The 24,307-nt window shown below is 42.4% G+C and overlaps 1 protein-coding gene across 1 annotated transcript in view; it reads left to right on the top strand.

Moving 5' to 3' along the window:
- Window positions 1-24,307, top strand: part of LRRTM4 (leucine rich repeat transmembrane neuronal 4) — a 716,993-nt gene that overhangs the window by 406,644 nt on the left and 286,042 nt on the right. The gene's annotated exons all lie outside the window — the stretch shown is intronic.

Genomic DNA, 24,307 nt, shown 5'->3' with positions numbered 1-24,307 from the left:
TGCTATGCTCTCACAGGCCCATAGCCTGGCTTTCTCTCAGACACAGGATCATTTCTGACCTCTGCTTCCCACTGTCTGTCTCCTCAGCCTGCTATTACTTCCTGACTGGGCCTTATATAACCTAGGGTTCTCTAGCTCCCTCTAGTGACTCAGAGCTGGAACTACACCCTAGCCGGCCTGCAATGCACGTTTCACAGTAACAGGAAAATACATAGCATGACATTACAAGATGTTTTTTTACCAACCTCCCCTTAAAGGGGGAACGACAATACCCAAGTGACCCTTCTGTAGTGACGGGGTATTACTCTCCCGTACACTACACTTCTGTTAGAAAAAGGGTATTTTTTTAAACTCAGTATTCATAGAAAACGGGGTTTCTTTTTAGAATTTTTAGCTGTTTTTTCTTTTTCATTTCAGCAGTAAATAATAATAACTACTTATTAAATATTGTCCTTCTATAACAGTCAGCACAGAGAAATAAAACTTATATATAGATTGGTGATCTATTGTCAGTTTACTGCTGCTGTGAGCGGAAGATGTTACCTGAATGGTAATCCTCATGATAAAAGTTGGTGTAGAACTGGGATGACAGTGGGGCAGTTCTGTTGTTCTCTTCACAGGCCTAGATAAAGTTCTCCACAGAAGAGCACTGCATTGATTAGTGTGTTGTGTGATGCTCTCATGGAGTCACTCTCTGGTCTCAGTGATGGCCAGATTGAGAGAGTTAGGCTACTTTCACTCATGCGGTAAAGATATCAGGCAGGCACAGGTGTTTGTCCAGCTGAAACCCTCAGCACTCATGGTGAAAATCGGCTGACTTACTGCCGGATCCCATTATAGTCAATGGGGTCTGGCAGTGCACAGATACAGAGAACTCCGGCAGGCTGTTCCTCTGCCGAAAGGCTTGACGGATACCTTTACCATATGTGTGAAAGTAGTCTTATAGGGGTATTCCAGGATTTTGATATCAATTATCCTCACATTCAACATCCCCTCCCGCCGATCAGCGTAGCTACAGTAGGACAAGTTGGGTCGGTGATGGAACTACTCACCTTCATCCATTGTGTAGTGGACCAAGTTGGTTAGAGCTGTGCTCCAGTAAGCAGCTCTGTCCACTACTCAATGGATGGAGGTAAGTAGTTCCAGTCCTGACTTCCAGTGCTGAAAGAGTTGATGAGCAGGAGTGAGGGGTGTTGGACCCCTGACAATCATATATTGATGGCCTATTTTGAAAAACTAGGCCATCAATAGTAAACTCCTAGAAAACCCCTTTAAGCATCATTGTTTTCTGTGCTACGAGTGCAAAGAGGAAGTAAAAGAGACAGGACAGGAGGATGAATGCAGAAAACTATCCACCTGATTTTTTTTTTTCTTATAAAAATAAATTAAAAATACCTAGAATATTCATATATATAGGGTGCGGATATGTGATAAAAAATGATGGGCATGCTCCTTTAGGGGGGTTATCTCATTAAGATTTGCCACCTATCCACAGGATAAGTGATATATGTATGATCCCTGGGAGATCCCACTGATCACGAATTAATGGAGCAGTAGTCTGTATGTGTGACCACGGCTCCTTTTGATAGAAACGAGAGCTATTCTTGGCAGTATCATGGGCAGTGAATGGAGCGCTCATGTATGGACACCACTGCTCCATTCACACAGCGTGATCGGTGGGGGTCCCAATGGTCATTCCCCCAGGGATCATACATTTTATACCTATACTGCGGTCCGTCCCCTTTTTCAGCAAATAAAGCTTATACATTGCATAACAACATTTGTTGATCTGTGTTTATGCTTCACTAGGAAATAGAAGGCATATGGAGGTGCAATGGCAGATTACTGACTCTGAGGGCTCATTCAGACGGCCATCGGTTATTTGTGGTCCGCAAATATCTGGATCAGTTGTTCAACAAAATCTCATGCATGTCTGCAAAAAAACGGAATGCATGCTTCCATACGTCTTCTGTATTTTGCGGATTCGCAAATCAATGGAAGGTATCATTTTAATAAAGATTCAAAGGTGACATGGCAGGTCATTTAAGTCTTCGGACACGGATCGGCAAACTACTGATTGCATATGAAACACATTCCGTGTGCAGTCCGCATTTTTGCGGAACCATAGACTTGAATGGGGCCACGGACCACATTTTGCGAACAAATATAGTACATACGGAAGCGGGTAGCACACGGTGTGCTATCCATGGATTTTGAAGTCCCATAGAAATGAACAGGTCTGCATCTGATTCTGATGCGGCAAGAAAAATACGGTCGTGTGAATGGGCCCTAAGGGGGTATTCACACGTGGCAGACTTCTTGCAAAAAATGTGGGCACTGTCTCGTACAACTCTATGGAGCTTGCAGAAATACCTGTAATAAATAGGCTGAATATACCCTAAGCAGTTTATTCGGGAATTTATAGAGTTGAAAATTCCCCATCCTTCCGATACAGCGGTTATTGGGGTCGGCGGTCGGTGTTTTAACCCTGTCTATTCCACATAGCATTGGTAAGCGGAAGCATGGCATCTACTCTAATAAAGGAAGGCTATGGTGACACTTTCCTCTTTAATAACGAGCGTCTCTAGCCTGTCACTTCCACCCAGCATCCCGTCTGCTTCTCCTAGCCGCTCCATATTGCTTGCCTGTCTGTCAAGCCATCAGATATACACGTTTCTCAAGGAGGGGTGCAGGAAAGAAACGCCATTTGCTGAAGCACATGTTCTTAGGACAATAAACCACGTGCATTCAGCAGAGCAAAGAAATCTGCCTCCTGGTAATTAAAAAAATCTAACGATCAGAGAATAGGAAATCTTCCTGTTCCCTGGCACCTGATAAGGGGTTCGGCGCCTTGGAGAGGCAGGTAGAATTTTCTTTTCTTTTTCTTTCTCAATAGTTTTATTGCTTTCACCCTAGGTGGAGATCCAGCCAAATCTTTGTGTTAATTAAATGGAGCACAAGAGAAGAGCTGATTGGCGCTATCAGGAGGTATGAGCTTGCCAAAAAAACATTGCTGTCTGCTAAAAGACTTGACAGATCGCAGAAAGCTGTTTGTGGATTTTCTGAATGTGTGGATTATGTAACTCATTAGACACCAGACAGCTGAGAGATGCCTCCAAATAATCTGAGACATGCTGGAATCATTATTATTTTTCTGAAGGATAGATTTGTCGTTATTTTATGATTTTTAGAGAAAAAAAAAAAACACCAAGACATATGCAGAGACTGGTATTCCATATAGTGACCTCTGCTGATGGCCAGCCTTAGGGGTGGAGAATCACCCTGCTAAGAGGTATGTCAACCATATTCTATCTCCCGAGGCTTGCAACCACCAAAAGAGCGGGGAGATTAATCAAAAGTGATACTAAGGGAAACTGACTTAGGTGCCCATAGCAAGCCATCAGATTGATCCTTTCATTTTCCAAGGGAGCTCTTAAAAATGAAAGGTGGAATCTGATTGGTTGTAATGGGCAATTAAGACGGTTTTTCTTTGAGCTACTTTTGATAAATCTCCTCCATAGTGTATTCGACAAAAAACACCGGCTGGATATGCATTCTTTTGTGTTTTTTTTTCGCACTTTTGGTGTATCTTTTAGTGTTTCGTGGCTTCTAGGTATGGCCTTTCAGCAATTGTTTTCCCACAGGCTTTATTCATAGAAAAAAAAGCCTGGAAAAAAAACGTGCCACCATAAGATTGCCATGAAGGTGCACCAGAGCTTCTCAGTGGCTTCCAATGGCTCTGCTTGGCTGTTTCAGCATGTAGAAAACAGATCGAACATACTTTCAGGGGATCTCTACTCTCACCCGACTTCAGTAAAAGTTTTGGTACCCCATAATTACATAGCAGTATCATTTAGACATTTTGTGACAGTATTATCAGTCTACATCATAATTAGAGCTGTTTTTATCACTGTATGTTGGTATTATTTGAGTACTCCATGTGGCACTACTACTTTGTATCAGTTATTATTGCGGTATTGTGTTATTATTTGTAGGTTTATACAAGTGTTACGTGATAAACGTAAACTACAATTATTTGAGCACCATACTGTATTGCACTATTAATTGGGTGCTTTACGGTATGCATATTAATACACGGATGTAGTAGGGTTAGCACACATGCTTAAAGGGTTTATCCAATCCTAAATGTCCCCCCATATGCCGGACCACTGACATTGAATATACTTACCTGGGTCTCCGCTCCCTGCGCCGATCCTGGTCCTCGCACCGTCGCTGCTCCTTCTCCCTGTGCTGGGATTAAAACATCTGGTGTCAAAGGGGGGAGAAGCCAATGGCAGGCAGTGATGGGGACAAGCCTCCCTAGCGTCACCCGCGATACTAGAGATGCTCGTCCCCGTCACAGCCTCCCATTGGCTGCTCCCCCCCGAAACCGAATGTTTTCATCCGCACATGGGGAGAAGCAGCATCAGCGGTGCAGGGACCAGGAGCAGCACAGGGAGCGGGGAGCAGGGTAAGTATATTCATTGTAGGGGGCCTGGCATATTGGTGGGGTTTTTATACTCTCGGATAACCCCTTTAATGAGACGTGGTATGTAAACTAGTTGTGTTAAGCCAACACAAATCCAATCAAGGACAACATCTACAACAAACCCGTACCTTCTCCCGGTGTTTGTAGGGGCTTATTCCAGGAACTCTGGTTTCCATCAACACTCCAAAAATATGTAGATAGATAGATAGATATGGATATACAGTATATACTTATGTATCAGATTGTGACCACTGGGGACTCATGCAATGAAGGATAGATTGTCTCTTAATACAGCAGAAGTAAATGTCATGGCACTGTTATTTATCCCTGTTATATATTCACCTAGAACTGTACATGATTATCATCTGTGATGTGAGGTCATGGGTTTTCAATGAGGAGCTGTCCAGGTGCTGAACTGAATCTGTACCTGAGATTTAAGAATAAAGTATTAGCTTGAAATCTCTTTGCTCCACTGAATGTATATTATTATTATTATTATTATTATTATTATTATTATTCAGGTCCCCCAATTCCAGAGATTCGTCCCCCTTTAAGTCCAAATAGCTGGTTTCAGCTTCTTCTCTCCAAAGGAGCAGTCTATTTCCTCGTTCTGACGCTGGTTCAGTCAGCGGGTGGCATCCTCCTGGATGAATTCCAGAAACGAGCATGCTCAGCTCTTTTCAGAAACATAGAAACATAGAATGTGTCGGCAGATAAGAACCATTTGGCCCATCAAGTCTGCCCAATATACTGAATACTAGGTATAGCCCCTGGCCCTATCTTATATGAAGGATAGCCTTATGCCTATCCCATGCATGCTTAAACTCCTCCGCTGTATTTGCAGCTACCACTTCTGCAGGAAGGCTATTCCATGCATCCACTACTCTCTCAGTAAAGTAATACTTCCTGATATTACTTTTAAACCTTTGCCCATCTAATTTAAAACTATGTCCTCTTGTAGCAGTTTCTCTTCTTTTAAATATTCTCTCCTCTTTTACCTTGTTAATTCCCTTTATGTGTTTAAAAGTTTCTATCATATCCCCTCTGCCTCGTCTTTCTTCCAAGCTATACATGTTAAGGTCCTTTAATCTTTCCTGGTAAGTTTTATCCTGCAATCTATGTACTAGTTTAGTAGCTCTTCTCTGAACTCTCTCCAAAGTATCATGCTGTCTTGGGCTGAAAATAGGCAGGACTGATGTAAACCCTGACCACAAGTGGGAATTCTCAGGGTAAGGTTCACATGTCCTGAATTTACCAACTAAAATGTTTGTACGTTAGTGTTCCATACCCAATGGTAACCTTAGGGTGGCCAAAAAGCCCCTGATGTACATGCAAAACAACTCCATAGTGTTATATTAGCTTGCCAGAGGACAAAAAGGCAGCTTTTTGACTACTTGGTCAGTGTACATCGGTATATCCAGAAAAAAAAAAAATACCCTGGAATAGCATAGACTATCATACTCTGACTGGCTTAGTACCAGATGATCCTCACAGGCTCCGACATCATAGAGGACCCACAAAATGCAGAAGAGAAAAAAATATTAATCTGCCTTTGGGGCCGATCACTTGCAGCTAGGGTCTAGTTATTTGATCCAAAACATAATAAACTCTATTGATGATATAGGAGATTGCCCCGAGAATAATTTCTCTGGTGGGCCCCTGGGACCCAACTCCACCATTGTGGACTGTATAGTACACTATTCCATACTCTGGCATGCAGTAAAAAAATGTATGGATATATGCAGCACGCGTTCTCCAGGGCCGATTGTGTCCCAGGTATTTAGGAATGCTGATTGGTAATATGGCCTGAATAGTTTGTGTGTCACGGTGCTCCTACCTGGATACCTTTGTTCCCCAGGGTTAGGCTCCATAGCAATACAGGGGAGAGTAATAGTTGGTGGAAAATAAGTTGAGTCCAGACTTTATAAGGTTTAACGGCTTTACTTTAATAAACTTGCATCCAGGCAATATTGGATCTTTCTCTGGCTCCAGCAGGTTTTGGGATAAACTGGCAGGCAAACTTGCTTCCCCTGGGGAGACTCTTGCTGCAGGAGGGCGCTCCACTCCCATCATTGTGCCATGTCTTGTCTCTTTCCAATTAATTCTTCTGTCAACTCACTATAGCTTTCCGCAACCCCTCGATTGGTAGGAAGCAGAACTAGCCCACTTCTGCTTAAAAAGGTAGGAGAAATTGAATGGGAAGTTCCATTTTATCTAAAGGTATTCTCTCTGCCAGATACACTGCCACCTGCTGAACAACAAGGCACAGTGAATGAAATACAATACATACCAGTTACATAGCAATGTTATTAAGGCACAACATCCCATGGTATTTATTAGGACTCCTGCACCTGACCATGTTTTTCTTCAGTTCCTGCTAACACTTGTTAGTGACAATCTGCCCATCTAAATGTGCCGCCGATCACCCGTGAAACGCTTGATCATCGGGTGAACCTCTTGTTCGTGCAGGCACATCAATCATCGTTTCTGGGCAGCAGATCGTGCGGTCTAAACAATAATCTGCTGCCCAGAAACTATTATTCTGTCTGTGGACGAGCCATCCCAATAGCATACAGTGAAGGAGATTGCTGCTTGTAAATGCAGAGGTCTCCTTCACTGAACGAGCAGCCGACTGCTACATCAGGACGCGTGAACGCGGCTTTCATAGAGACACATATAGCATATACTTTAAATGATGTAGTCACTCTGAAGACATCTGAGCTAGCCGCTGTCATAACCCATAATGGAAAGTGATTGGGTTTCTACAATGGTAACTAGGGACCTGGCCCCCTTATTCTTGGATCTGCGGGGCTCCCAGTCAGGCTTCAACCAATCAACTACTATGGCATACAAAATCAATATACTATAATATCTCGGGGGGGGGGGGAGGGGGGGGGAATCCCTTTACAAACCACATCAACTTTACATGTAATTAAATGTAAAATGTGAACTGGCTTGAGTTCTGTCAAGGTCATGGACGCTGCACATAGTTCTCTGCCATGTTCTCTGTAAAAGTTTGTTGGTATTATTAGCTTTTTACTAGCCATTTCAGGAGTCTGGCCTGTCAGGTTTGTGGATATGAGATGACTTAGATCAGACACAGAATCCTTTTAAGAAGACACTCTGGTTGATAATATGTAGTGTTTTCAATTGGACATCATGAGAGGCGCAGCTTTTACAAGTGAAGTCCTAAAGGTTACCTCTTCCCATCTCACATCTATTCGGCAGACTCCAGATAAATTCGACAAAATCCTTCCTCAAACATCATTTTGTAGAAGAGATAATTCTTCCCACCGTAGGAAGATTCCAGCAGAAGGCAGAGACGGTTATGAGATATGAGGTTTAGCTGGTGGACGCGGATTCTTTCAGGAGCTTAAAATCCCTTCTAATTAAATTTCAGTCCGAGACTGTCTCTTATTTAATATGAAATCTGAAGAAAAGGGGAGCTGACAGGGGAGTCAGGGCGGGAGGCGTTTGGCGCACAGATCAAATGTTACCGGTTCATAAGTTGATAGGGACTTGATGCTGACTGACCTATTGCTTATTAACCGGCTGCATGATATCAGTTTCCAGTACAATAAATAATGACCCATTTCAACAGAAATCGGATTACACTGTGATTTACAGAGTCTGAATAATCTGGGGATAACATTTTAAATTTATGGCCTGTTTGTTTTCATGCGCTAATATTGAAGTTAAATGTATGAGGCCTTAGGGGAATATGACCAGGGCAGTCACCCAGGGCTCATCAGTCATCCCTGCAGAAGGAGAACCATAGAGGGCCTGGTACCTAAGTCTTAAAACCAGTACAGATCTTAAAGGATATCTGTTGTTTCATTTTTTCCCCATAAAGGAATAGTAAAGGCAAATATGAGAACTATGTAATATATCTTATCAGCGAAAGATGCTTCCTTCGCCTCTTATCCTCTCCTGCTCCCTCTCCTCTTCACTAAATTTCAATTCAGTGCTCACATCTGTCTTCAGTGAAGGCGGGCTGCCTGTTCATTGAAGGATAAGATAACCTAGATGTTTATGGAGAGGGGAATAGGGAGGGGGAGGGATTGCTGCAGACTGGCAGAGGAAGAGAGACAGACAGAGAGACTGCTGTCTCATGTCACTGCTGTAGTCTTACTTCACTGCTGGATCTACATCTAAACTGCTCAGTACTGTTGTGTAATGTCTTCGTTAATGCTGCTTCTGAGGTTGTGATGTGGAGCGTTAGGGAGGATCTCCCTCAGGATCTCCTGTTTCTCCAGGTGCAGTATATGAGCAGACATGATACCAGCTAGTCTCCACTCTCTAGCTCAGACAAATCTGAGAATTACAGATTGCAGACAGCTAAAAAAAAATGCCAGATACAAGTCATGTGATGACCAGATATAGTGTTGTTCCTCAAGCACCTACACATGATAGCTTATTCTGAAAAATTAGCTAAAACGACAGTAAGGTGAGTATATATTTTATTTTTTTACTTTCAGACACCATTTTAGGAAAAATGTATTTGTTACCACGAAGTGCAAGGAAATTTGCCTTCATGGGGAATAAAATGTTTCCTGAAATTCGTATCGAAGCTCAATTCGGATACTTTGATTCACTCAACACTAGATTCTAGGAGCACATTGTAGGAATTTAATAATGGTCTTAAAGGAGTATTATGCTTATATCAAGTTATCACCTCTTCACAGCATAAGACATAACTATAAGATTAGTGGAAGGTTGGCTATTAGGACCCCCACGATCATGAGAATGGTGGCCAACTGGCCATGTACCCTGCGCTTTCCATTGAAATGAATGGATCGGCTGGTTGAGCATGCGCCTTCTCACCCCATTCATTCTCCATGGGTCTTCTGAAGATAACCTCAGCTATTTTTAGCAGTCCCATTAAGAATATAATCTAATATACATTCAGTTTTGAGAGGAATTCCCAATTTTTTTCTGAAATAATGGACACAGGACATTCCTCGCCCTATTATGTGAACTCCTTATGTCCTAGCACTTCTTTCATTGAGCCGCTAGTACACTGTCTAGATTCAGTTTCTGCCACTTCTTTGCCAAAAATATTTACAGGGCGTCCTTGGCATTTTCTTTTTTTTATACAAACTTCTCATTTGTACAGAAAAAAAATCCGATTTTATTATCAACCCACAGCTGGAACCAAATTGCTACCTACAAATTCATTTTTCCCCTGGCTTGGTATGCGCGGACTGTTTAATTAATATTCGGCATGTTTCTAAGCAACCCAATTTTAGTTGCTAGACATGTATTCATCCCCTGTAATGAATAGACACCATAAACAAGTTCTTTATGAAACGTATCAGGAAAAAACGAAAGCACATTATTCTAGACAGATTGGAGGGGAGACGGCGAATAAAGGATATATTGTAGACTTGTACATGTTCTCAAAGACACAGTGACATTCTACAGAGAAGTGCATTTCAGGCAGGGAGAAGTATATACTGTAGGGAAGTAGGGCAGCACTTTGCATGTGCAATACCAAAATATAATCACTTATGTTTTTTATATACCATAAAACTGATTGACACATCTGTTGAGCTATAAAACCATTGTTGTCAGTTGTAGATTTGTATGGAGACCTCCTTTGGGCTTTGCATTCTCCAAATCTTGGTCAACGGCTTCACAAGTCAACAGGCTACAGTGAAAAGCATCAGTGGATACCACTGACGGCAACCCCAGAGTGGACTTCTTAGGGAATTCAGTACTGGATTTATCCCAGGGCCTTCAGACATGGATTGTCTAGTGCTTTAGGTTCTACATCGAGTAAGCCACACCTAAAAGGGACTATCCGGGCTATACATATTTATGACATACGGTATCCTCAAGAAGAGTCATCAATATCAGATTGGTGGGGTCCAACACTTGGAACAGCTGTTTTGGGCAGAATCTATACAGCATACAGACCAGAAGCAGAAGGTTCTTACAATGTGTAGTTTCCAGCACTGATGTACAGAAGAACTGTAGCTCATTTACTTGAATGGGAGCTGAGCAGCAGTACTCCGGCATAGCCACTACACATTGTACTGAGCTGTCTTTTTCCAGCAACATACACTATATCGTTTCCAGCGGATGCCCAAAAGAGCTGATTGTTTGGTGTGCCGAATGTAAGTCCCAATCTGATATTGATAGGGATAGATATTGATAGGTATACTGAGGATACTATAGGTCAATATCTGTAGCCCACACAATCCCTTTAAGTTAGGTACTGTAAGGTTTTACATTTTTTGTCTACTCCTACAAAATAAAAATGAACAATGGGATGTGTCCCTCCCTGTGTGTCCTCCTCTCATTCTGAGAGCAGTCTGACTGCCCAGTAAATGTACATTGTTTAAGTGTACACACATTTCAGTGTAGACTTAGTCTTATCTTAATTTTCTCTTCAACCGGGGCAGCCATTAGACAAAGGTCTACTGTGCCTAAAGGTTAATCTGGCCCTGGGATGGTCATATTGCTGTATCCTGTTCAGGGCCAGACTGGGACTTAAAATCAGCCCTGACATTTTTGAGCACATGGGTCCAGCAGAGGCTATACGTACCCGAATTGCATTATTATACTACAGGTGAAACTCAAAAAATGAGAATATCGTGCAAAGTTCATTTATTTCAGTAATGCAACTTAAAAGGTGAAACTAACATATGAGACTCATAGTATTATTGTAAAGCACACAGCATATTTTTGTCAAATGTAATTTTGAGCACAAGGGGGCAGTTGTAACTCTGATGTCGGCGCTGTACCAACCAACTACAGTTTGATGCTGGTTGTGTGGGCATCGATCACTGGCCCATCTGACATCTGCTGCAGGAGGGGGGAACGCTACCCTCACTGCGCTATGTCTTGTACCTTTGGACTATAAACGCAATTCTCTAGCTTCCTGCAACCCTTCTTTTGGTAGGAAGCAGGACTAGTCCACTTCTGCCCAAAAGGGGGCCGAATAGAATGGTAAGTTCCATTATAACTAAAGGTACTCTGCCAGATACACCGCCAGCTGCTGGACAACATGAAATGCAATGCATACTAGTTACATAGCAATATTATTAAGGCACAATATCAGAGGACCTGGAAATAAATACACAGATGACATTCTTATATTTTTTGCTAGCCATTAGAGACAGTATCTAGGTGTAAGAATGGTAGTGCCCCCCTCTGGGGCACTATATATACATATGTAGTAGAGTTAAAGGGAACCTGTCATCAACTTTGTGCCGCCCATATTAACAGAAGAAAAAAGTAGAGACAGGTGAGTTGAATTCAGCGGTCTGTCATTTAGGTTACTTTCACACTTGTGGCAGAGTGATCCGGCAAAGCATATGCCAACTGATGGCATTAGTAAGACTGATCAGGATCCTGATCAGTCTTAAAAATGCCTGATCAGTCAAAAAAAAATGCATTGAAATGCCGGATCCGTCTTTCCAGTGCCATCCGGTAAAACGGTTTTGGCATTTATTTTTTCAGGACGGATCTGGCATTTCGGTATTTTGAATGCCGGATCCAGCACTAATACATTCCTATGGAAAAAATGACATTCGGGCAAGTGTTTAGTTTTTATCGCCGGAGATAACACCACAGCATGCTACGGCTTTTATCTTATGCCTGAACTGAAGACATCCTGATGCATCCTGAACGGATTGCTCTCCATTCAGAATGCATGGGGATGTGCCTGATCAGTTCTTTTCCAGCATTGAGCCCTTTTGACGGAATTGAATGCCGGAAAAGAAAAACACTATTGTGAAAGTACCCTTAAATGTTAAAAGTAAGTGGTTGCCGAGAACCAGCATCATAATCATTGCAGACTGGGCCTGGAAAAGAGTCCCGGGCACCTGAGAAGAGTCCTGGTTATTCATGAAGTCCTGCTCTTCCCGCTGATGACTGACCGTCTTCTACCTGGTTTTCTCTCTTTCTCTCTAGAGAACTGCCAATCATCAGCAGCTGGGTGGGAGAGCAGGAGATTAGGAATAACCAGGACTCTTCTCAGGTAGATTTGACTCTTTTCAAGGCCTGGGCTGCAGTGATTATGATGCTGGTTCTCGGCAACCACTTACTTTTAGCTGATGTGTGACACACCGCTGACATCAGCATTTCTGTCACTACTTTATACTGCCCTCCGTGAGATCAGCATAATGTTGATGACGGGTTCCCTTTAACACACTTGCTTTATGAGACGCGTTATCTAAACTAAATGCGTTAAGCAAACACCTTCAATAGCTTTTCAATGGCTTTTGTTTAAAGATAATGCGATGAGTTAAGAAATTTGAGTTGAGTTTGTGTGTTAACCCTACTGCATCTGTATATATATAACACAGGATTCATCATTTACAATAGGTAATATTACGCTTATCTACTCCCTCCTGACCTCTGAACAGGTCACAGGGTGTGCCTAGAAAACTCTCACTATGTCTATGACCCATGGTGGCTGCTGTAAAGCATAGTTATAAATGCTCAGGCAATATGGCTGCCCCCATAATCACGTTCAGGAAATGGCCTAAAAATAATCTACAAATCAACTAATAAAACAGATTAGAAAAAAGGATGTGTGTCACTTTCTGGTTTTAACGGTCTGAATTTTTTTTTTATGAAAGGTTATACATTCCCTTTACTGAGAGCTCTGCAGTAAGAGTAGACAGTGCAGCAGCTTATAGTGCAGCTGAAACAACTGCGGTCCGCAAGGGGTCCCTTTAAGATGAGATAAGTGTTTTGTGGCGCCAGTTGCAATGAAGCAACAACGGAACGGAGTACCAACACCATTTAAGAAATTGTGTTGGTACCCAGGTATAGGAATGGCCAAATGATATAGAGTGGCCTATAATGTCCCTTAATGTTGGTGCACGTGTCACGTGCTCCTACCTGTATATGCTGGAACCCCAGGCGTTGGCTCTGAAGCAGACAAATAGGGTGAACAATTGAGGGATTTGAAGAAATATTTGAGTCCAGACCTTGTGATGAAGTTCAATGGCAGCTTTACTTTGCATAAATGTTTCTCCAAATGGTTTATCGACTTTATCTTGGTTCCAGCAGGCTTTAGCATTAACTCTGGCAGGAAAAAAATGTCAACCCTGCTACATCGGTTTCTCTTTGGCTCTGTTGTACTAACAGACTTAAATAGAATCTCTGCTTCTGCAGGATGCTGCAACTTCTCCATGTAGTCTGACTCTGGATTATGCCAGGGAATAGGTGAGAATCCTGGCAGCTCCAGCATGGAGTCTCAACCAGAACACACCAGAACTCCCTACCTCCTTCTGGTATCAAACAGGACTGGCCCACTTCTGGCCAAGAAATAAGGGGAGAATAGAATGGTGAGTTCTATTCACCATAAGTGTAGTTCTACCATAGTTGCTGCCACCTGCTGGTGAACCAGGCACACTACATGAACAATTACATAACATTATTATAAATGCACAGTGTCTAGGGACCTGGAAATAAAAGCATAAGATAACATTATATTAGCATTCACAGATAGAAGCAGGGCGTAGGAGTGGTAATGCCACTCGGGGGCGTTACACAGCCTAGCAATGATCTGATAAAAAATACATGAGTTTGTTATCTTATTCCCGATGGGTCATGTAATAATGAAGCCCCTAGTCATGACTGAGCAGTTATACGAGGACATTACAGAAGAGACGCTTATCATTCAGTCCCTGAACTCAGACGTCTAGAAATAGGAAATCATTGGAGCTGGACTTTTCGTCTCCATTCATAGTAGAATTATACAGCGATACAGTGTATTTCGGTATAAGAGGGACACCGCTCAATAGCAACATAACAACACACACTTCATTTTCTTATAGTCCTTAGCTTGCCTTCAATTTTTGAAGAAACGGCTATGTTTTGGCTATGTTCACACACAACAGATTTTGAAAATATGCTGAAAATATCAACCTGGAATCCATGCCGATTTTCTGTGTGCTTTTAGGTGAGGTTTTTGTAGTGTTTTATCATCTATCCATTCATTTCAATGGGAGAATCAGCACCGATTCTTCTCCAAGATAGAGCATGCTGCTTCTTTTTTCCACTCTGCTTTTTTCTGGATTTTTAGAGACATTTTTTGTGGCGCCGGTGAAAAACAGCGCCAAAAACGTTGTGGGAACAGGCCCTTTCACAGTTGCGTAAGAGAATGCCACAAACGACGCCAATGGCAGATGTAATATTATATGACCCCTATAGAATTCTGCTGGAACCTACTGCTCCTTCAAATGACTCCACCTTCACCAAGCGCCATAAAGAGGTAACTTCCATATCAGTCACACAGAAAGAAATTCCCACCTGCCCCATCAGAGGCCATTTCAAGGAAGCTTTGTCTCTTGGAAGTATTGCATCTTATAGAGAGAGTAACCATGTAATATGGCGCTATATGAAACAGCCGGGACTCTTTGTGCCGCGAGCATGAGGACTTAGAAGTTCACACTGGACAGGTCAATCCTTCGCTCAACCCAAGTGATAAAAGTTCAAACCCAAACCTTCTGTTAACTCCACTCCTGATTGACAGGACCAGACAGACCTGATGATGTTTTTTACTACTTGGTCCTGTCAATCAAAGTGCAGAGGACGTGGCAGTTGCAGAGAGAGAAGAGTCTCTAGGTGTAACGGCAACACCCTCGTTGCTCCTAGAGGCCCTTTTGCATATATTAAACCGCCATTTTTCTCAGCAATACAGGCACATATGAACATGGGACCAACACAGATGTCTTCAGCTGCCAAGCGCAAATGCACCAGGTCAGCCAGTCTCATGGGTACAAATCCACTGACAGATGCCCTTAAAGGAACACATTTTTTTATGCATTTTTTTTTTTGGGGGGGGGGAAATCAACACATGCCAAGTACTGTATGTCCTGGATGTCAGTTCTAGATACTCAAGGACTCAAGTACATGTGATGTGCAAAGGACGCTGCTGAAAGTTTTGACCATGCCACTGTTTTGGATTTTTGGACAGTTACCCCCTGCCTTCTTCTTCATACATGACCAGTCTCCTCCTCTGTCCTGCTTTTTACAGCATTGGCCTGCATTCACAAATGTTTAATAATATTTGCCAGTTGTGCCTTTCGCTAACAGAACGGTGACATTAGGTCCACTGTGAAGGTGTTCAGATGTTAAGGATTTTGGACTGATGTAGATGGTTTACTGCCGACCATCAGTGCCTTTTCCTGATGCAAACGAGGGTGGAAGATGTCGTGGTTGGATCCTCATTCTTGTGAATGAGTTTTTTTTGTTTCACAAGACCACAAACTTTACTGATTCACCTTCTGTTCAGACATCACCATCGCTTTCAGTGTAGATCCCTGCAGGGAACAGCTTTGGCAATTTATATTCTGTTTTTCACACTTATTTTGTGTATTTCCTCACATTTTTGTAATTGCTACATCCAATAAATAATTCAGCCCTGTAAGTAGTAGGGTCACTAACTTTTCAGAAAACTTTTGATATGCCGAGAGTGCTGAGACCCCCACCGATCTCTACAATGAGGGGAGAGAAGTGCGTAGCGGACGAAATCGAGGTAGGCCCATAGACTTCTATGGAGTCCGGCTTGTGTAGTAAGGAGAGAGAGCAGTATGAGCATGCTTCTCTCCCCTCATTCTAGAGATTGTGGGGTCTCAGCACTCTCAATGCCGTATCATTCTCTATTCTCATTCTTGCGATCGTTTGGGGTTTTAGTGCTTAGACCCCCACAGATCAAAACTTTGACATATCCAAAAAAAAAATGTAAAAGTTAGTCACCCTTTAACATGTCATATTTCATTACATCATCAGACAATATTTTGCAAAAATATTTTTACATTTCATGGTATGGCCCGTGTTAATTACGTTTTTATGCCGTCCACACACAGCTCCTGTCCATAAAATGGCTACTGATGAAGATGTGACCAGGCAAGTACGGTACACAACCCCATCTGTACTTGCAATGTAGGAAGTTTAGTGCAAGTGCAATGTGTTTCAATAAAGAAGGCTGAGTGATTTGTCTGGTCACATGACCACCCATCAGCGGCCATCTTTCTTTCTTTCGTGGTAATTTCTAGTTCTGGGGTTCTCCTGACTGATGACGGTTGAGGTGCCCTTGATAATGAAGGTTTTGAGGTGCAAGGCAGGACCCTTTGTACAGCTGTGGATATCAGTGCAGGAACCAATGCTCAGGCAGTTGTGCAGCAGAACATTTCTTTACTGAAGAATTCAAATGCAAATATGTCAGGACAGTTCTTGGCATGCACTGACCCGTAGTTGGTATACAAAATGCACTTACCACAGATGTTGCAGGTTTCACAGCTGCACAGTTAGTTGATAGGCTAAAGTATCTGTTGAGAGCAAACATCGTCATGCTACACATTTCTAGCTGACTTGTACTGAAGCATCCTGGCAAGGGGTGTAACACTTTTCTTTAGGCAAACACAGGGCGAACCCTAAACATTAGACTATGCTCTGCACCTTTTTTTTTTTTTAACAGATTGTTGCATGCTTCCACAGTGTCCTCTGTGGTATGTGGATTTTGCAGGTGATCAAGCTGATGGTGAGTATTAGTGATGAGCGGCATAGGCAATATTAGTTTTCGCGATATTTCGCAAATTTTTTGCATAATAGTCACAATAAATTTGCGCATTCTAGATTGCGCAAATCGGCAATTAATGATGAGCATATTTTTTGTGGAATACATGAAACTTTACATTTTAGCAGGTTGACTACATATTACTGATTGGTGCACTATCTATTGGTGTGACATCACAGCACTATGTCTGTAGCATGTATGTATGGCCTAATCCCTATGACAGCACAGTAATTCCTATCACACTACCTAACACCCTGCACTGGAACTAGCTACACTATTACAGGATATAACCTACACTGACTATCTCCCACTAACTATCTGTATTATATATATAAGCTAACTATCTAATGAAATTGGATAAGTAATAGGATCCAGATGAAGGCACAGAGCACAGCAATGTCACTGCTCTCGCTCTCTCAGAACTTAAAAAAATGGCTGCTGGGGAGGTTCTTATATAGTAAGGGGTCGGCAACTTTCCTATTGGTTGCTAGGGACGTTGCTCAGCTCATACAAAGACATTGCAGCCTTCTCATTGGCCCACAAGCAAGAAGGGAGGTTACTGATGGGGAAAAAAATTCTCGAAGTTCCGATATTCGCAATAAAAATTTGTGATTACAATATTCACGACTAGTGAGTATGTCCAGGGCTGTTAGCTTTACACAACTAGACAATATGGCTATAGAGTCTATAGGTTTCTTACAATGTCATTCACCTCTACAGAACTTCTCTGACCTGTTTTTCCAGTAAAATTCTTTTTGGGCCTGTCCTTGGCTGACACCTAATCCAGGGCTGGCTCTTCTGTCAGCTATCCTATTTTGCATCTGCTCTCTCTGTTGTCAAGGATTAAACTGACTGACCTGTCTATTTAGAGAGGGTGACATCAGTCCCCCACGATCTGCTGGTTGAAGAGAAGGTGTGCACTCTGCCAGGGCTGCCTTCTCTTCATTGTTTACCTGCTCGCCATCGCAACAGAAGTGGTGAGCAGGTGTAATTACACTAAAGTCGTCCCATTACAGCTTGTTCCTATACACTTGAATAGGAACGAGCCGTCCCATTGAAGTGAATAGGACGGCTTCTTGTAATTACACTGCTCACCGCTGCAATGAAGAGAAGGCTGCTCTGGCAACTTCTCTTCAGCTGATCTGTAGGGGTGCCGGATGTTAGACCCCCGCCAATTCCTGAGAATAGATCATCAATAAAAATAACTTGGACAACGCCTTTAATACTAATGAGCGAATCCGAATTTCAGGGAACCTGAATTCCCTCGTGCTTTGTGGTAACTAATCGGTTGTCCCTGAATGGTGGTAAAAAATAAAAATAAAAATCATATTTACCTTATCCGTTTGAGCGCTGTGACATCAACACGCCGGCCGAAGTGATGATGTTGTCACAGGCTACACAAGATTTCGGGCTGGATCTTCATTTAAGATGGCGGCGGCCGGCTTTTCGCAGTCAAATGGATGAAGTATGATTTTATGAATTTATTTATTTACACTGTAATATTAATTTTAGATGCCGTGATCAGCTATGAACGCGGCATCTGATGGGTTACAATAACAGGGATCGGCGCAATCGCCATTCTTTGTCATTGCTCTCACTCTTGCAAAGAAATGCGCTTTAGGACGAAGTAATCCACCACAAAGTGAACTTTTTGTAAAATTTGGCAAAGCAGCCAAATCAAATTTTCAAATACTTCGCTCATCTCTATATTATACAGTTAATGCATATGCCACATGAAAACACATTTGTGAAGTCCTTTTGCAGTTTTCAGTGGGATGCTGCACAATGAGGAAAAGTTACAGGAACAGATGGCAGCATTAAACATCAGTTCAGCATGAAAAGTCAGGCCCTGACCCATCTATTGGAGACATGTCTCCGATCGCATACTGTAAGGGCTCTTTCACACAGGCAAGTTCTCCGCGCGGGTGCAATGCGTGAGGTGAACGCATTGCACCCGCACTGAATCCGGACCCATTAATTTCTATGGGGCTGTGCACACGAGTGGTGATTTTTATGCATCACTCGTGCGTTGCGTGAAAATCGCAGCATGTTCTATATTCTGCGTTTTTCACGCAACGCAGGCCCCAAAGAAGTGAATGGGGCTTCGTGAAAATCGCAAGAATCGGCAAGCAAGTGCGGATGCGGTGCGATTTTCACGCATGGTTGCTAGGAGATGATCGGGATGGGGACCCGATCATTATTATTTTCCCTTATAAAATGGTTATGAGGGAAAATAATAGCATTCTTAATACAGAATGCTTAGTAAAATGGGGAAAGAGGGGTTAAAAAAAAATCTAAAAATATTTAAACTCACCTTATCCACTTGTTCACGCAGCCCGGCTTCTCTTCTGTCTTCTTCTTTAATGACCTGGAGGAAAAGGACCTTTGGTGATGTCACTGCGTTCATCACATGATCCATCACCACGGTGACATCACCAAAGGTCCTTTCCTCCCAGGTCATCACAGATGAAGACAGAAGAGAAGCCAAGCTGCGTAAACAAGTGGATAAAGTGAGTTAATTTTTTAATTTTTAACCCCTCCAGCCCTATTTTACTTAGCATTCTGTATTAAGAATGCTATTATTTTCCCTTATAACCATGTTATGAGGGAAAATGATAAAATTTACACAACACCTAACCCAAACCCGAACTTCTGTGAAGAAGTCCAGGTTCAGGTCTGGGTACAAAACATGCCGATTTTTCTCACGCGCGTGCAAAACACATTAAAACGCTTTTTCCCGCAACGCACCCACATCCTATCCGGTCCTCACACGCGACGCCCGTGTGAAAGAAGCCTAATTGTGCCATGACAACTTAAGTCACAGGGATCTAGAAAACTGCATGCTGAGTAATTCTCTGCCCTTGCATACGACTTCTCTTTATGCAAGAGTTAAGGCATCTGAGCCATTTCCATTCCATGCAATAACTGTGTTCCTTGGAAATGTTTTAATGATTTGTATTATGATGTATGCACAGCAATGCTAAGAAAGCCAAAATATGTAATTATGAAACCCAGCAGGTTTTCCAGAAAGCCATTAAAGTCTATCAGAGACATTGGAGGGGTGGAGGAGACAGAAAAAGGCCGAGGGTTTGACACTTTAAAGATTAGCAGAAAATATAGAAAAATAATTATAATAATCTTCTTTCTTTCCATTGTAAAACAGACGGCACACGAAAAACATTTAGCTCCGTTCAAAACAATTTCTTCTTTATAGCATTGTTTAGCTGGGCTGTTTCCCGAATCAGTATACTGCCAATAAATAAGTGGAGATGTAAAGGCTTAGACAGAGAGAGCAGCACAGGGCGAAATCAGAGGAGATGGAAGATACTGCAGGGGATAGGCGAGGAGGCGAGGGGGCTCAGCGCGCTACAAATACTGTCATCAGCCAGAGAGACTTTGCATTCATGCCAATAGAAAGATTTCCAAGGTGCGGGCTAAGGTCACCTTCTAAACATTTTCCAAAAATGAAGATAGGGGGCGTTATACTATGCTGACTCAGCGAAAAGCAATCTCTAGCTCTCTGCTCTCATCCAATCAGCAATTAAGAAAGACATAGCAGCTTACTTCCAGTAACAGCGCTACACCTGTACACAGGTCGCAGGTGGTATTGCAGTTCAGGCCAATTCATTTCAATGGAGCTACAAACCAGACTCAACCAATAGACAGGTTGGTCACTGTTTCCAAAAATGGACAACCCCTTTAATTTTGATTGGTTTCTTTCTTTGGTTTTGATTGAGTCGCTTTATGTCTGAATTAAGTCTTGGCAGACAGACAATAGATGATACTGAGATAGATAGATAGATAGATAGATAGATAGATAGATAGATAGATAGATAGATAGATATTGAGAGATAGATACAGTGCCTTGAAAAAGTATTGATGCCCCTTGAACTATTCCGCATTTTTTCAATTTATACGCACAAACCTAAATTTATTTTAGTGCAATTTTATGTGATAGTGCAGTAGAGCTGGATTGGGGTTATGCACTCTGACGCCAATAATATGCAATGGCTGGGTCAGGTGTAAGTGATAGTCTATAGTTTTGTTCGTGACAGCCAATTGCAGCGTGCGCAGGGTACTAACACAGGGCACTTTAAGGTGTTGTAACTCACGTACCAGGTTAGGGATGTCAGAGTGGTGTAATGTCTATGTGTGGTAATGGCAATAGTGTCAACGGTGTCTCCTATCTGGGTACGGCTGGACTCCTGGATCCTGGCTCACTTGCAATAAAATGAGCGTGTTGCTAGTAGGAGTAATTGAGGAATTTGCAGCAGTAATTGAGATCCAGACCTTGGGTAAAGTTTAAACTTGTCTTTATTGGTTGCAGCTTTCATCCAAGTGAGATACAGCATTAGTCTTTGGTCCCAGCAGGTATTGGAAATGTGTGGCAGGAATCTGGCTTCTGCTCTATCATGTGCCTGGAGCTTTTTGCAGGAAAGGGACGTCTGCTCGTGGCTCTGTAATGTGGCAGGAATCTATATCTTCTGCGCTATCTATTATCTGCTGTCTTGGGAACTGACTTGCTGAGGAGGAATTTGACTTCTCCTGGGGTCTCTGGGCGGTACTCATAGTTATTGTCTCAGGGTATGCTTCTTCCTGTAACTGGAGGTGGCTGCTTGCTTCTTTCCAGCTGAGGCTGAAGGGCTCAGGCTGGGGATGATGATCAATTGTCTCAGCCGAGACAAGATCCTGGCTTGGATCCCTATATCTGGGAGCTCCTACCAGCACAGCCTTCCCCTAGCAGGGATGGCTGGCACACACTAACTATAACTTCCTTCCCTCCCCATGAGGCAGGACATGAGCAAGCCCACTTCTGCTCATAGAAGGGGGAGTAGAACTGGAATAAACTATTCTAGTTCAGAAACAGTAAACTGTCTAAGTCCTTGCTGAACACATTGCTGCCAACTGCTGGTGAGCATGAAAATTACAGCAAATACATCTACAAGGCTTTTAATGCACATTTGTGAGGATGTGTTATAAAATTACATGAGATGACCAGGTAAATACACTTAACGGGTTGTAGCGGGGTAAAAGAGTTTCGTAACACAACTCTGGGGTGTTACAATAGTTTAACACAAAGTAGCAAATATGTGTGAAGAGAAAAGAAAATGATACATGGTTTTCAAAATTTGTAAAGTTTAAAATTAATTGGTGTGACGTAAAAAAAACCCTGAAAGTTCCAGGCGAGGGATATCAATACTTTTTGAAGGCATTGTAGATAGATAGATAATAGATAGATATATAGTAGATAGATATGAAGTAGATAGATAGATAATAGATAGATAGATATTCTGTGGAGTCTAGACTCATTAAGTGGTGATACCACTTTCTCCCAGCTTCATCATTCATCCTTCTCCTCCTCCTCTTCCCCTCAATGTCATTTGCAAAATCGAGACTCCTTTGTCTTCTGCCAGGAAGTGAGCTGACAGACTACGACATTGCACTGGGCGACAATACCATTTAATAATATCTTCTCTCACCTTCACTTTATCCCCCATACCTGAGTTTTCAGCCCTGTGAGATTTCCAGATGTAAAACCGAGAAGTGATCTTTGTTCTTACACAAGGAGGCAGAGAAGTAATTTCCGCAACGGCAGAGAGTTCACGAATAATGTTGTTTCAACCTTTCATTAGCAATAAAACAATAGGGCAAGGCTTGTTAATGTCTTCTGCGTGTGAGAACAGATGTTGTGTGATTAATAGAAACAAGCAGACAATGATGAGGAGTCTTCATATGGAGAACTCACATACATCACAACGAAAATGACACTTACTGTGAACGACCTCAATCGTAAATCTTCCATTGATAGGAGAAATTATAATACTCCCACCAGTGGGAGTTCTGCCATTAGAAAGACATGACATCTGTACAGTAGCTGAGAGACGCACAAGATGAAATGAGGAGAAAAGTTCTCAAGAAGTTAGCATTTTATGGTTGGACTGGAGTACCCCCCTGAAGCCCTTCGTCTCACCAATTTAAAATCTAAGAGAGGTCAACAACAAAAACCTTAAACCGCCCCTGACTTTTAAAAAAATTAAATAATTGTACAATCATAACTGTGAAGCAACAGTTATGTTTGGATTTTTTTCTGCCATATTATTCCCTGTTTAGCTGCACGACTAGATGCATTTCACTAAGAAGCAGGGGACAGCACTGTACTGCTGTGACATCTTTTCCTTTACTCCCCACTTTCTCATTAGGAGAAATAAAATGGCCGCTGTCCTATTAGTGCACCCAAAACCTGTCACACAGGAGGACAAGTTACTTCAGAAGATGGAGGTAAAGAGCTGCCTCATCCTCATCTCTGCTCTGCTTGTCAGGGATCATGATGATCCTTAATACAGTTTAATATGATCGTCAGCTGAATCTCTGTAGGAATGGAGTTCATGAGGAGACATGAAGTACAGAGGGGAGGTGTAGCAACTTGTATGCAGTCTCCATAATGAGCAGCAGCACTTGTATGCAGACTGCATTACCACAGTCTGTCCTGTCCGTCCTCTCTGTACTTGATGAAGATCATAGTAAACTGTATTCAGGATAATAATACCTGACAAGCAGAGAGGAGGATAAGGCAGCTCTTTACCTCACTGCTCTGACGCAATCCGTCCTGCTGTGTGATTAGGACAGGTTCTGTGTGTACTAATAGGATGGCGGCCATTTTGTTTCTCCTAATGATTGCTCCCCAGACAAAACAAGCCATTATAACTAATGAAAGGTATTTGGGAATATATTTATAATATAATATTATTTAAGCATTTTCATATTTTTACTTCCCGGAGAACCCATTTAATAAATGTGCCCCAGCATTTTCATGTAGCTGCCACAAGGGGGAACTAGTGCAAAGACATTGCTATAGCTTCTATTGCACGCTATAAACTCCATGCACTGAGCTCCCCGTAGTGGTGGCGGCAGGCAGACAGCTGGAGAATTTAAAGGGAATCTGTCACCTGGTTTTATCATTTTAAGCTGTCACCATTGCCATGTTCAATAAACTACCTTGTTTCCTGCAGTGTCTTCTTACTTCATTTCGTGTTGTCATTTTGTTAAAAAAAAGCTATTTTTCTGTTATGAAAATGAACTTCCAAGGCGCCCAGAGGAGCGTTTTTTTCCCGTCTCTGGAGCCCAGTAACGCCCCCCACAGTGCCCAGCCCGCCTTAATTTGAAGCCCAAGCACACCTCCTGATCCAGAAATATCCTCCCACAGCCGAGGCAAATGGCGCCACCCCCTCCGCTACGTCATCTTTAACCTTCCAGATACACTCTGTTATTCTTCATGT

This window comes from Bufo gargarizans, chromosome 2, assembly GCF_014858855.1.
Source record: "Bufo gargarizans isolate SCDJY-AF-19 chromosome 2, ASM1485885v1, whole genome shotgun sequence".
Classification (NCBI taxonomy): Eukaryota; Metazoa; Chordata; class Amphibia; order Anura; family Bufonidae; genus Bufo; species Bufo gargarizans.
Note: the sequence above shows the minus strand (reverse complement) of the source record. Positions and strands in the feature narration are given on the sequence as shown.